At 45.8% G+C, this 14,619-nt stretch overlaps 1 non-coding gene across 1 annotated transcript; it reads right to left on the bottom strand.

Annotated features, from left to right (window-relative positions):
- Positions 1 to 348: 348 nt before the first annotated feature.
- Positions 349 to 424, bottom strand: TRNAT-GGU (transfer RNA threonine (anticodon GGU)). The gene has a single exon. It is a non-coding gene; the product is annotated as a tRNA-Thr (tRNA).
- Positions 425 to 14,619: the final 14,195 nt, after the last annotated feature.

The following is a 14,619-nucleotide window of genomic DNA, read 5'->3' as shown; positions in this document are numbered from 1 at the left end:
CCTGGTTATATTCAGATTCACCTTGATCAGGGGCAGCAAGATTTTCTTTCTTTTTTCTTTTTTTTTTTGTATTTTTCTGAAGTTGGAAACAGGCAGTTAGACAGACTCCTGCATGCGCCTGACTGGGATCCACCCGGCATGCCCACCAGGGGGCGACGCCCTGCCCATCTGGGGCCTCACTCTGCTGCAACCAGAGCCATTCTAGCGCCTGAGGCAGCGGCCTTGGAGCCATCCTCAGCACCCGGGCCAACCCTGCTCCAATGGAGCCTTGGCTGCGGGAGGAGAAGAGAGAGACAGAGAGGAAGGAGAGGGGGAGGGGTGGAGAAACAGATGGGCGCTTCTCCTGTGTGCCCTGGCCGGGAATCGAACCCGGGTCTCCCGCACACCAGGCCGACGCTCTACCACTGAGCCAACCAGCCAGGGCTGGCAGCAAGATTTTCCATTCTCAAAGCCACACTGTACATGTCCAAGTCCTCTTTCTATTCAAGGGGATTTAAAAATGTTGATTCTGGGATAGCACAAGGTTCAAAGGTGATGGTCATTGGGTTATCCACAGGGCAGGCAGCTCAAGGTACACTGAGTCCATTCCACTCCTCACCCTTATACTTATGCAGGTCTGGCTGCATGTGATTTTCAGAGCTCAGTGCAAAATGAAAATTCAGGGCCCTTGATTAAAATTATTTATAATTTCAAGATGACAATGACATTCAAACATGGAACCAAGTGTGGAATTTTTTAGAGAAGGGGGTCTGTGTCACTGCTATTAAATCTGCCTTGTTGCCTGACCAGGTGGTGGCACAGTGGCTAGAGCGCCGACCTGGGACACTGAGGACCCAGGTTTGAAACCCTGAGGTTGCTGGCTGAGGGCAGGCTCACCGGCTTAAGTGTAGGATCACCAACTTGAGTGTGGGATCATCGATGTGACCCCCTGGTCACTGGTTTGAGCCCAGAGGTCACTGGCTTGAAGCCCAAGGTCGCTGGTTTGAATACAAGGTTGCTGGCTTGAGAAAGAGGTCACAGGCTGGGCTGAAGACCCTCCAGACCCCATCAAGGCACATATGAGAAGTAATCAATGAACAATTAAAGTGATGCCACTACGAGTTGATACTTCTCATCTCTCTCCCCTCCTGTCTACCTCCCACACACACAAAAAAATCTGCCATGTCTTCATGACATAAATTTCTTCTTCCCTGTCCCACCCAGAGGACTCCATTACCCCCTCTCCTTCCCCGAGTCACTCCAGTGCCCTATTCCTTCACCCCTCACCACTCTTATCCAGTACTAGAAACTAAAAAGAAACCACAAAACAGAAAAATCAACTCCCCTGCAAGCTGAAACCCAACGTCTCTGAGGCCACGACTCTGCGAGGAGAGACTCACAGTTTAGGAGTTTTATCCTTAAAGTACATCTTGTAATGTTTCACCCTCACCTTTGCCCAGAAACAGGACCAATCGTTTCTGTGGAGCTTGGGTTGAAGATGATGAGTGGCTTTCTGAATGGAGCCCCGGTCACCCTGGCTACCGCCACTTGGTGGTGTTTAACAATAACCATTCCCATCCCTTCGATAGCTCAGCTGGTAGAGCGGAGGACTGTAGTTGGTTCCTACAATAACCATTCCCATTTACTGAGCACTTACTATGTGGCCAAGCACTGTTCTAAATACCGTAATACATATATTTCATTCCATCCTCACAACAACTCTGTAAGGTAGGCACAGAGACATTATCTGCTTTTTAGGAAAAAAAAACAAAAACTGAGGCTAAGAGATATTGGCCAAGGTCAGGTGGCTCATACTGGCAGAGCTGAGATCTGAGTCCAGGTTTTACAGTGAGTAGAGTTTCTGCTCCGTCTGCTACACCAAACAAGTTTTGAGCATTCTGTTTCTAACACCACAGAGTCTTGGATACTGGACACAGAGTGAACGAAGGCATTATTATCTTAAAGTGCATTTTGATGCCCTTTGTAGTGCTCAAAATCCATTAAAATTGATCAACTTAAAGATTATCATGGGGAAAAAAATCAAAGATATGCTAACCAAAATGCTTTCAGTGAGGACCAACGTCAACTTGGTCAAAAATGACTACGCATTGTTTTAGACACTAGTGGGTTCAGAGTTCAGAGTTAAGCTCTAGGAAGCTCGAGGCACTAATTCTCCTGAACAAACCAAAGGTGTGATCAGAGGGAATGAGTAAGTGTAAACCATCCTGCAGAGAAAGCATGGGCTGGAGGTGGCTTTAGATGGCTGGAAATGAGGCTGTGCTGAAACATGGAAACTTCCTCAGCCCCTCCTAAAACATGCTTGGACCATTTATTCCACCAAATGTATTGAACACAGATTTCAATGAGCCAGGCACTGTCCAAGGTGTGGGGTTTAGGGAGTACCAGGCATTCCATGGCTCCCGTGCCTGCAGGATAGAGGCTAACCCCTTAGCCTGCCACTCAAGCCTTCCCTGCCCTGGCTTCATCCTGTCTGTAGAAGGCGTGCACACAATGCATGGAAAGCTGGGGAAGAGGAGGGGTCGTAAGGGGACAGCTGAATTAAAAGAATGAGGTCTGGCGTTGGGAAGGGGAAGTATCTCCCAACTGTCACACCCGGTATTAACAGAGGCTCCTCTTTGTGGCTGGGCTGACATCACTGTCTGGGGAACCACATGTTGTCTCCCTGACCATCAGAGCCACCGACCTCCCTGATCAGGTGCCCCATCGCAGTCTCAGAAGGGATGGCATCTGACCCCCAAGTTCGTCTCCCTTGTATGGGGGTAAATTTGGTCAATAGGCCTAGGTCTTTCCTGGATCTGGCATCACCCAGAGACTGCCCCTGTCCCTTGGGTCCCCTCCCACCCCAAAGAAAATGCTGCTGAGACAGTACCCATGTGATTATCGAGGAGGGCTGGTCTGCTTGATTCCAGACCCTCTCTCCCACGGTCGGCCTAGCCACCCTCTGAGAGAGGGCCACCCACCACTACGCCTCATCAAATCTTACTCAGATTCGCATTAGGCACACGTAGTCTGCCACCAAATCCTCTGCCCAAATCTTATAAGGCTCAAATCCTCTCTTGTCTCAGACATGTCTTCATTTGTCAAAAGCTTTGGATGCACCTTACATCAGCTGTGAAATAACCCACAGCAAACTTGACATTGATCATTCATTTGTGCAAAGTTTGTTTGTCTCTCGTCATCTGGGTCTGAAACTCCCTTCCTGGTTCAGGAAACCCACTCTTCTCTGATTTAAAAGTCTTTGTCTTTCTCTAGGAAACTGAGGAACTAGAACTCTTTCCCTCAGCTCAAGGGGTAGCCCCTACTCTGACCCCTTCCCAAGATGGAGGCAGGGAACCTATAAGAATCCCAACAGCATTCTTGGAAGCCTGTTGAGTCTGTAAGACCTTAGTTGGCGAGGGAGTCTCATGCCACTTGTGTTCATGGGGGATCTGGGGCTAGAATGAGTGTTGACCCTACACTTGAACTACCCTTAGTTTTTTTTGTTTTTTGTTTGTTTGTTTGTTTGTTTGTTTTTTACAGAGACAGAGAGTGAGTCAGAGAGAGGGCTAGACAGGGACAAACAGACAGGAACGGAAAGAGATGAGAAGCATCAATCATTAGTTTTTCATTGCGCGTTGCAACACCTTAGTTGTTCATTGATTGCTCTCTTACATGTGCCTTGACCGCGGGCCTTCAGCAGACCGAGCAACTCCTTGCTGAAGCCAGCGACCTTGGGTTCAAGCTGGTGGAATTTCACTCAAACCAGATGAGCCCACGCTCAAGCTGGCGACCCCGAACTCAAGCTCGAACCTGGGTCCTCCGCATCCCAGTCTGATGCTCTATCCACTGCGCCACAGCCTGGTCAGGCCTACCCTTCATTTTGTGTCCTGGAGGCCTCACTTGCCTGACCCTCGTCCTGGCCCTGCTTCGCATGTCCGCTTCTGTTCTCGGTGCTTCTGCTGAAGAGCAGCAGGTCTACGCTGGTCTGAACTGTGCAGGTTCCTGGATTTCATTCTGGAATCCATCACCAAAGATGATGAGTCCCATTCCCACTTCCATCCTCATTTCCCCGTGATTACTTCTTCCCAGGCCCATGTTTGTGAAGGTCCACAGTAAACTTGGCGCCGCCCCTGGGGGGTGGGTAGCTGTAAGCCCCTGCGGGCAGTGTCTGCAGGGGTCAGGACTCTGGGAGGCCCTCAAAGACTCTCACCTAGTCTTTGTTCACCTGCCATTCCCACGCCGCCTTCCATGTGGAGCCATGCCAAGAGGGCTTCTCTGAGAGTCCTCAGTCTCTCCAGCCTGTGTCATGGGAAACTGGATAGCACCTCTGACCCTCCCAGGTCTCCCAAAACCTTTCTGGAGATTTCCACAATTCCCTGGGCTTTGCTGCTTTCTCCAGGAAGTTAGGAGTGAGGGTTCTACAAGCTTATCCCTTGTTTCACTTCCTCTCTCCACACCTCCTACCAGCCCAGGTAGACATTCTACTTCCCCATTATGTTGGGAAGAATTGCCTTTCATCATTACCTCATAACTGTTTTTTTTTTCCTGCTCAGTAGTTCCCAGAGAGTGGTCCCTAGACCAGCAGCATCCACGTCGCCTGGGAATCTGAAAAATATGTAAAAGCTAAGGGCCTAACCCAAACTTTCTGAATCAGAAACTGGGGGTGGGGCCCACAATCTATGTTTTAAGAAGCCCTCCAGAGAACTTTGATGCACACTCAAGTTTGAGAACCACTACTTTAGGGTCTGAATGAATGGTTGCCCATCCTGGTTGCATTAGGATTACCAGGAGAGCTTTTAAAAATTACTGATGGCTAAGCCCCATCACAGATCAATTAAAGCCAAGGTCCAGGAAAAGACCCACTCAAAATCAGCCCAGCCAAGTCTAAGACCCATGGACATGTAAACAATAATAAAAGGTTGTTGTTTTATCATCTAAGTGCTGGGTTAGTTTGTTATGCAGCAGTAGCTAACTGATACACAGAACATGTATGAGCTTGTGGTGAGACAGTGACTGATCTCTTTAATTCCTCAAACCCAGACCTCAGTTCTGTTCCATGTCTTCTTTTCTAGCTGCTCCAGCCAATGGCAGCATACCATGGCATAGACCCTCAGGTCAGACCTTCCCACGGATCCTGCCTTGACCTCTAGCAAGGGAACCAGTCAGGAAGAGATGGAGGCTTCAAACCAGTGCTGACCAATAGAAATATAATGTGAGCCATATATTTAATTTTAATTTTTCTACCAGCCACATCTTTAAAAGGTAAAAGAAAATGGTTAAATTAATTTTAATACTATATCTTATTACATATTTTATTTTATATATTTTTTAACTTAGTAAAGCCAAAATATTGTCATTTCAATATGTGACTCTAAGTACATTGCAAGGGTTTACTTGGCACATACAGCTAGTGGTGATCATATTGGACAGAACAGCTCCACGCAGATCCCTACACATGTCCCTCCCGGAGCAATGATGACAACAGGAGTGAGTAAGAAACAGAAGGAGCAGGAAGAGCCGAGCCTCTGCCAATTCCATGCCACACTGAGTGTTGACCCAAGAACAGTTATACCCAGAGCACTGCCAGGTGTAAGACATCTGCTGATTCTGTCCCCTATACTTCTTTCCACTCTGCCTGACTCAACTCAAGTGTCACCACCTGTGTGAAACTTTTCTTGAATTCTCACAGTCCTAACTTCAGCATTCTAAAACAGTTCTTAATAGGCCATCCCAATACTAGCTACCATTTACTGAGCACTTACTATGTGCCAGGCAGTGGGCTGAGTGCTTGAACTGAATTATACCATTTGATGCTGACATGAGGTAAGAATTATTATCCTCATTATATAGATGAGGAAACTGAGGCGCAGAGTGGTAAAGGGGCTTTCCCAAGCTCAGTCAGCTAGTAAGTGGGAGAACTGGGGTGCTTTCAATGCCTGGCCCCTTGCCAATGAAGGTGTGGTCCTTCGACTGGCAGCATCAGCATTGCCTGAAAGCTTGTGAGAAATGCAGAATTCTAGGCCCTAGCCCAAATCTACTGCTCAGAATCTGCATTTTAAGGAGCCCCCAGGTAGTTCATGTTAATATTAAACCATGAGAGGTGCTGGCCAACACTAGCCTGTCTGTGTGTTGCTTATTTATGTGCCTGTTTCACCCCTAGGTCACCTGCCCCTCAAGGGCATGACTGCCCAATTTCACCTCTCAGTTTCCTGAACACCTACAACAGAGCTTGACACCATGAACTGCCAGCATGGTTGTGGAACTGAGTTTTTCTTATCCCTCCTCCACTGGAGTTTCTATAAACTAGTCTACTTCATTTCTTTAAAAAAAATTGTTTTAATTTGCTTTAATTCCTGCCTAGAGAAAAGAACGAGACTACACTGCGTACGGCCAATTTACAAGCATCTGCCCATGTCCTCAACAATAAGCTGTTCCACTTTAAAAATGCAGGGCATGACAATGCCCTGGGGTTCCTGGTGTCTAAGATAAACTGTACCAGCGGCAGAGCCAACCCCCAAAGGCCATTGGAAGCCAGGGCCAGGACTCGGTTGAGTCATTCTGATGTTTGCTTTCCAGGAAAGCGTTTTATCCAAGTGGAACCTATTCTGCTATTTCAGGAAGTGTACATTTTGGGGGGCTGCTCAGCAGAGGTAGCCCAAGAATTTTTATACAAGGAGAAGCTTGGCATTGGGACTCGAGTAGGAAAGACGACTTGAGGATGAGGAAGTTTAACACCACATCAGTTTAAGAAAATGCCAAAGTGAGGTGGATTGATAGAAACTGGACAATGGGGAAAGCTAGAGACCCTCCGTGCTGTCCCTTAGAGCCTCTTCGGTATTCAGTCTCAGGAGAGGAAAACACAGACCATTGGGAAGATGAGAATTTGGGGTTCAGTGGACCTCAACCAATGTGGCAGAACTTTAGCAACTTAGATCAGAGCTGGATGACATAGCGCAAAATGGGTATTTCTGAAATATTTGTTAAAAGTTTAGTAGGAATTACCTTGGGTTGGGATTTCGCTCATCTTTTTTATAGCATTGAGACCAGGGATCCAGGGACACCTGAATCTTGCCCCTGTCAATCTCCTTATACCCTCCCTCCCACTCACCCACTCTCAAAGTTCTGAGGGGAGCCATATGAAAGAAAGAGTAGCTAGATGGGAATCAAGACACTTCTTTTTTTTTTTTTCATTTTTTTTTTTTTTTTTCATTTTTCTGAAGCTGGAAACAGGGAGAGATAGTCAGACAGACTCCCGCATGCGCCCGACCGGGATCCACCCGGCACGCCCACCATGGGGCGACACTCTGCCCACCAGGGGGCGATGCTCTGCCCCTCCGGGGCGTCGCCATGTTGCAACCAGAGCCACTCTAACGCCTGAGGCAGAGGCCACAGAGCCATCCCCAGCGCCCGGGCCATCTTTGCTCCAATGGAGCCTTGGCTGCGGGAAGGGAAGAGAGAGACAGAGAGGAAAGCACTGCGGAGGGGTGGAGAAGCAAATGGGCGCTTCTCCTATGTGCCCTGGCCGGGAATCGAACCCGGGTCCTCCGCACGCTAGGCCGACGCTCTACCGCTGAGCCGACCGGCCAGGGCCAAGACACTTCTTTATTGAAAGTTGAACCTGGACTGAATAATCACCAAGGCAGACACCCTAAAGAAGTAAGATTAGAGCATTTAGTTTAAACTTTAGACTAAAATAGGTTTCCTAATCCCCATTCCCAATCATGAATATAAATCTTAAGAGTTTTACTAAGTTTAATATATAACCCAACCCAGCAGCCAAAGTATACAGGAATGTGCGGGCTCTCAAGCAGGTGCCAGATCTGGGCCCCGCCCAGCCTCTGAAGTGGGACAGGAGGCAGAGCAGAGCTGCAGCCACTGCCACACAGGGACCCCTCCTACTAGGGCACATGGCCCCAGGAGTGTCCCAGACTCTGAGAGTTCCAACTAGTACCTTCCCCTTGGAGAGAAGCTAAAAGGAAGATGGTCAGCGGGTGGCCAGGCATAAGGTCTGAAGAGGACTCTCTGCCTACATAAACCAATAAATAAATAACCTCTCAGGCACCACCCAACCCTCTTCATTTTATATAAGAAAACCAAGATCTCCAAAGGCAAGTAGCTAGCCCCAGGTCATACAATAGGACCACTGGCACAGATGAATTCTCTTCCCAGCTGGACACCACCTTCAAGATCTACCTATCCAACTCTTTAGAGCAGGGGTCCCCAAACTATGGCCCACGGGCCGCATGTGGCCCCCTGAGGCCATTTATCCGGCCCCCGCTGCACTTCCGGAGGGGGCACCTCTTTCGTTGGTGGTCAGTGAGTACTGTATGTGGCGGCCCTCCAATGGTCTGAGGGACAGTGAACTGGTCCCCTGTGTAAAAAGTTTGGGGACCCCTGCTTTAGAGAATGAAATGGACTTAAGTGTAATTGAATCTCCTGGAAAGGAGAGCCACACTCCCACTGGCCAGAACAGATCACATGGCTACCCCTAGCTGCAAAGGAGTCTGGAAAAGCAGGGAATAAGATTGCAAGGCTGACTGGCTCATGACCAGCCAGCCATGATCCATGCATAGTCTAAGGGGAGCCCACTCCTACCTAGACCAAATGCAGAGTAGGCAAAGACATCTGGGGTGGGGGGTAATTTGTTCCACACAGTGAAAATATATTATATTCATGTTACAAATGAAGAGCCTGGTGTTAGAGAGCTAAAGTGATTTGCCTAAAGTCACAGTTAATTAAGAGTCAGATCACATTTCTGCCTGATTCCAGAGTCTGAGCTCTTTGCTGCAATGGAATCCTGACTTAAAAAAAAATTATATATATATAATTATATATATATTTTATATATATATAATATAAAAATATATATAACTCTTCAGAATTTGAAAATCACACTTTACAAAGCTATGCTTATCTTCTTTAAATCATCTCAGTTGAATGATACTTGAAGTTTATACACATTTTTCATTTAAATCAGTAAGAGATCATTTTGTGTTCACAGTGGAAGCAAAGAGGACTATCCCAGGAGGTGTCATTCACAAGGAGCTGGTGTTAACAGCACCCTCTGCGTTGTGCAGCATACAACCTGCTCAGTGACAGATGTTGAACCATGCTGAGTTTAACCTGTCTGGTCTCCAATGTCCTCCGCTGCAAATTGAGCTGGTTGTTTTCAAATGATTCTGAGGTCCTAGGTGAAACTCAGTGATACTGTGACAAACCATGTGTCGCCACCCAAGAGAATAATAAATAGGCAAGAACACTAAGATGTCTTGCTGTTGCTTTGCCGAAGTGCAACATAGAGATAGTTCTGGAATCCCCCATATTTCCCATGATACAGCTTTTTTGGTTGTAAAACACCCTTGTCAACAATTTGGAGCTTAATTTATCAGAGCTTAATTTATCTCTGGAGCTTAACTTATCAGAAACAAAAAGTGTCCTTACAATTTCATAGAAGTGTTCTCTCTTGTCAGACTAACAGCAAAGGACATTATTTATGGCATTGTGCCTGCTATGAATAGACATGACCTTTTCCCCTCATATCTGTCTAGTCCCCCAAGGAACAGACCCTCTTATTACATTTTCCCAGCCTGGAGTTTAGCTCCATAGGCAACCTCCTGTCATTTGTTTGTCTGATGGGTATTATATCTTCTAAGAATCTAATTAGGATCTTTTAGAGGGTTCAGCCTGGGAGTGAGGGAATTAAATATGACTCAGCGTGTGTGATTCCCAAAGCCAGGCAAAAAGTAAGGTGATCATTCATTTGATTTATTCAGTCTACTGGTCCTGCCAGTGCACTTTCTTGGTGCCAATCTGTGCGAGAGGTTGAGGCAACTGGACAGAAATAGACAACTTTAGCCACATACACAGGTGTGCTCCACTTCAAGGAAAATAATTAAACACATGGCAGACATGCCATGTATTCCTCAATCCCCTTTTCATTGTTCCCTTTTTGGGGGGTCAAAGAACATTACACTTCACAGCCCCCTGGCAGTTAGCTGAGGCCATGTAACTCATTTTTACCAAGGGGCTGGTGGCAGAAGTGACCGATGTCTTTTTTTTTTTTCGATGTCTTTTAAGAAATAGGGTGCAGCCTGACCAGGCAGTGGCGCGGTTCGAGACCCCGAGGTCGTCAGCTTGAGCACGGGCTCATCTGGTTTCAGCAAAAGCTCACCAGCTTGGACCCAAGGTCGCTGGCTCAAGCAAGGGGTTACTCAGTCTGCTGAAGGCCCATGGTCAAGGCATATATGAGAAAGCAATCAATAAACAACTAAGGTGTCGCAATGCACAACGAAAAACTAATGATTGATGCTTCTCATCTCTCTGTTCCTGTCTGTCTGTCCCTGTCTATCCCTCTCGCTGACTCTCTCTCTCTGTCCCTGTTGGAAGGAAGGAAGGAAGGAAGGAAGGAAGGAAGGAAGGAAGGAAGGAAGGAAGGAAGGAAGGAAGAAAGAAACAGGGTGCAGTCTTCTGACCTTCTGACCTCTCTTACCGGGCTTTGGGGAAGAATGCAGAGGTTGGGGTGTATGAACACTGGTCAGCCTGAGTCTCTGAGTGGGCAGGGCTCCACCCCCACCACTGCTGCCCTACGTTAGACAGGTAGCAGGACTGAGAAATAAACATTTGTCTTCTTAAGTGATTCAGGAATTCATTTATTACCACAGTATAAATTAGCCTCATCTAACTAATGAAAAATCTAAAAACATTTAAACCAGTGGTGATGGACTTGGGGAGAACAATTATATATCTCATTTATTTGGTAAATGTTTGCAGAGCACAAACTGTAAATCCACACGGTGCTGGGGTTACAAAAATGAGTAAAAGATTGTCTGACCTCATGAGGTGCATGATCTGGTAATAGTAACATCACAATGTCTGGCACATAGTAATTGCTCAATAAATGATGCTACTACAATTGCAGCTCAAGTGCAAAAAGACTTTCACACATGCAATTCACTCCCATCAGCACATGCAGATTGTAACAAAACCAAGATTTCTTAGGAAGCAGTCAGTGCCTCAAGATGAGTTCTTTCTGCCATGGTTTTCCTACTAACATTTTGCTAGCTTATGGAAATCTTAAAATAATCCTTCAAAAATCTCAAAAAGTTGCCCTTTTATAAGAAAAGGCAAGTAAACACACCCAACCTCACTTCCAAAAATATGACACTTTAAAAGAAAACCAGTTATTAAATGCAACGTGGCGTGCTGGACTGGATCCTGGGACAGAAAGAGGACATCAGTAGAAAAGTAGGTTAGATCCGAATAAGGTCTAGATCTTAGTGAAGCTCCTATACCAATGAATTTCTTAGTCTTGAGAAAGACCCCACGTTTTGTAAAATCTTAAGGCTGGAAAACCAGGCAAAGGGCATACTGACACTACCTGTACTATTGTTGCAACTTTCCTGTAAATATAAAATTATTCCAAAATAAAAAGATTTTTAAAAAATCAGTGTTAATGCTTTCCAGATTTCTACTTTACAGGGAATTTACATGAGGTGGGTCTATATGTAGGGTTGCCAGATTAAAAACCACAAGAACCCACTTACGTTTTGAAAAAAACCATTATTTTTAATATAAAATATTCCAACTATTGCATGAGAATATTTAAACTAAAAAGTATTCATTGTACAGCAGCAGAGCGTCGAAAGTCCTGGGTTCAATTCCTGGTCAGGGCACACAGGAGAGGTGACCATCTGCTTCTCCCCCTCCCCCTCTTCTCTCTCTCTCTCTCTCTCTCTCTCTCTCTCTCTCTCTTCCCCTCCTGCAGCCATGGCTTGACTGATTTGAGCACATAGGCCCTGGTGCTGAGAATGGCTCCATGGAGCTTCTATCTGAGATGTTGAAAATAGCTTGGTTGTGAGCATGGCTCCAGATGGGCAAAGCATCAGCCCCAGGTGGGGGTTGCCGGCTGGATCCTAGTCGGGGCACATGTGGGAGTCTGTCTCTATATATCCCCTACTCTCACTTTAAAAAAAAGTATTCATTGTTCACCTGAAATTCAAATTTACCTAGGGTTCTGCATTTGTATTTCCTGTATCTGGCAACCCTATTCAGATGTACCACTGATAAAGTAGCATAAATAAATTGATTATTTTAAATGATAGCACATGTATAGATTTTAACATGTGATTATTAATATGAAAAAAAGCATTGTGTGTTGTTTGATATTAATTCTTTGATGTTAATCATAGAATTGATTCTATATGAATGATTAAAGAATTTAGTGAATGATCCTGACCAGCAGGTGGCGCAGTAGATAGAGCATGGCCTGGGACACTGAAGATCTAGGTTTAAAACCCCAAGGTCCACGACTTGAGCACAGGCTCACCAGCTTGAGTGTAGAGTTGCTGGCTTAAGCATGGGGTCATACATGACCCCATGGTCTCTGGCGTGAGCCCAAGGTCACTGGTTTGATTGAGCTCAAGGTCACTGGTTTGAGCAAGGGGTCACTGGCTTGGCTGAAATCCCCCAGTCAAGGCACATATGAGAAAGCAATCAATGAACAGCTAAGGTGCCACAACTATGAGGTGATGCTTCTTATCTCTTTCCCTTTTTGTCTGTCTGTCCCTGTCTGTTCCTCCCTCTCTCTCACACACACTAAAAAAAATAAATAAAAAAGAATTTAGTGAAAGACTAGGAAGAAAACAAAGAAGGAAAGAAGAGTGAAAATAACTGGATGAATGAGTGAGTAAATAAATGAGCATCCCCGAATTCCAAGAGACTATTAATTAGTATTAAAATTAATAATTATTCTATTAAATATTAGAAACACAATAGGGCTCTCTAAAGTACCTGCAATTCACTTTATAAACTGAGATGCATTGGCATAAGCTGGGCAGCACAGTTCCGTCTGTTTACGATGGCATCACCATTGCAACTCTTTAGTCAGGAAGGAACAGAAAATGAGGAGCACGTGGAAACGACTCTGAAAATGGCACTTCCGTCTCGCTCTCTTGTCCACGCCTCTTACTACTTTCTCCAAGAAACCTGTGTATCACCCTCCTTGCAAAAAAGGTGAGTGCTTTGCTCATGCTTTTCACTCCCAACATCTGGTCATAAAAATTTCCAAACATACACAAAACTTTAAAGAATTTTATAGTGATCACATAGGCTCTACCATTAATATCTTATTCCTCATGGTTTATTGAGAATTTACCCATCCTGCTTTCTATCTGTTAATCCATCTGAGTTTTGATGCATTTCAAAGGAAGTTGCAGGCATTGTTGACTTCCTCCTAACTACTTCACCAAGATTATCATTCCCTAGAGTCAGTATTTGTTTATAGGAAAAATTACTATAGTAATTTGCACAAATTGTAAGTACCCCCATTTAATGAGCTTTGACAAAGGCACACAGCTGTGCAACCCAAATCTCAACAAGACACAGAACATCACCACCACCCCTGAAAGTGTCCTTGTGTTTATGCTTTTTTCAACCCTGCTGGTCTTCCACCACATATCTCCACTGGTAACACTAAAGGCAAGTGCATGTAATTCTAAAATAATAATTCAACATATCCCAAGCCATGGGTGGAAGCCAGGAGGGTGGGGAGTGTGAGTCAGTATGGATCCAAGAGGTTTTGGGGATTCTAGGCAGGTCTCTCCTTGAAAAGCATTTCATCCACCTTGGCTGGTTGGCTCAGCAGTAGAGTGTCAGCCTGGAGTGTGGAGGTCCCGGGTCAGAGCTCACAGGAGTAAGAGACCACCTACTTCTCCGCCCCTCCCCTTTCTTTCCCTCTCTTCTCTATCTCTCCCTCTCCCACAACCATGGCTCCAACAGTGTGAGCAAGTTGGCCCCAGGTGCTGAGGATGGCTCTGTGGCCTCGCCTCAGGTACTAAAATAGTTCAGTTGTCAAGTAAGGGAGCAGTGACCCTAGATGGGCAGAGCATTGCCCCATAGGGGGCTTGCTGGGTGAATCCCGGTCGAGGTGCATGTGGGAGTCTGTCTCTGCCTCCCTACCTCTCACTTAATGAAAAAAAAGAAGAAAGAAAAGCATCTCATCATCCATCTTTTTTTTTTTTTTTTTACAGAGACAGAGAGAGAGTCAGAGAGAGGGATAGACAGGGACAGACAGACAGGAACAAAGAGATGAGAAGCATCAATCATTAGTTTTTCGTTGCGCATTGCGACACCTTAGTTGTTCATTGATTGCTTTCTCATATATGCCTTGACCGTGGGTCTTCAGCAGACCAAGTAACCCCTTGCTCAAGCCAGCAACCTTGGGTCCAAGCTGGTGAGCTTTTGCTCAAACCAGATGAGCCCGTGCTCAAGCTGGCAACCTTGGGGTCTTGAACCTGGATCCTCAGCATCCCAGTCCGATGCTCTATCCACAGCGCCACCACCTGGTCAGGCCCATCTTTTTTCTTATACTCAGGAGGATACAGTTGAATCAAGTAATAGAGAAGGAGGCTATGTCCTCTATTTCTGTTTGCAGATTTGGGTATTTAATGATAAATAAGTAATAAATTACTTGCTACATTATGACTCCTCAGTCAAACCATTCACCCTTATATCCAAGGTGTCAGGATGTCAAGTCCTTTCTCTCAACACACAGTCATTTAACAATCCTTAGTCCAGCACCGACTCCAGACCAAGCCTGGGATGGATATGAAGGCTTCAGGAATAAATACAATGTGGCCCCTG

This window comes from Saccopteryx bilineata, chromosome 4 (genome assembly GCF_036850765.1).
Source record: "Saccopteryx bilineata isolate mSacBil1 chromosome 4, mSacBil1_pri_phased_curated, whole genome shotgun sequence".
NCBI lineage: Eukaryota > Metazoa > Chordata > Mammalia > Chiroptera > Emballonuridae > Saccopteryx > Saccopteryx bilineata.
This window is presented reverse-complemented; position numbering and strand designations above follow the sequence as displayed.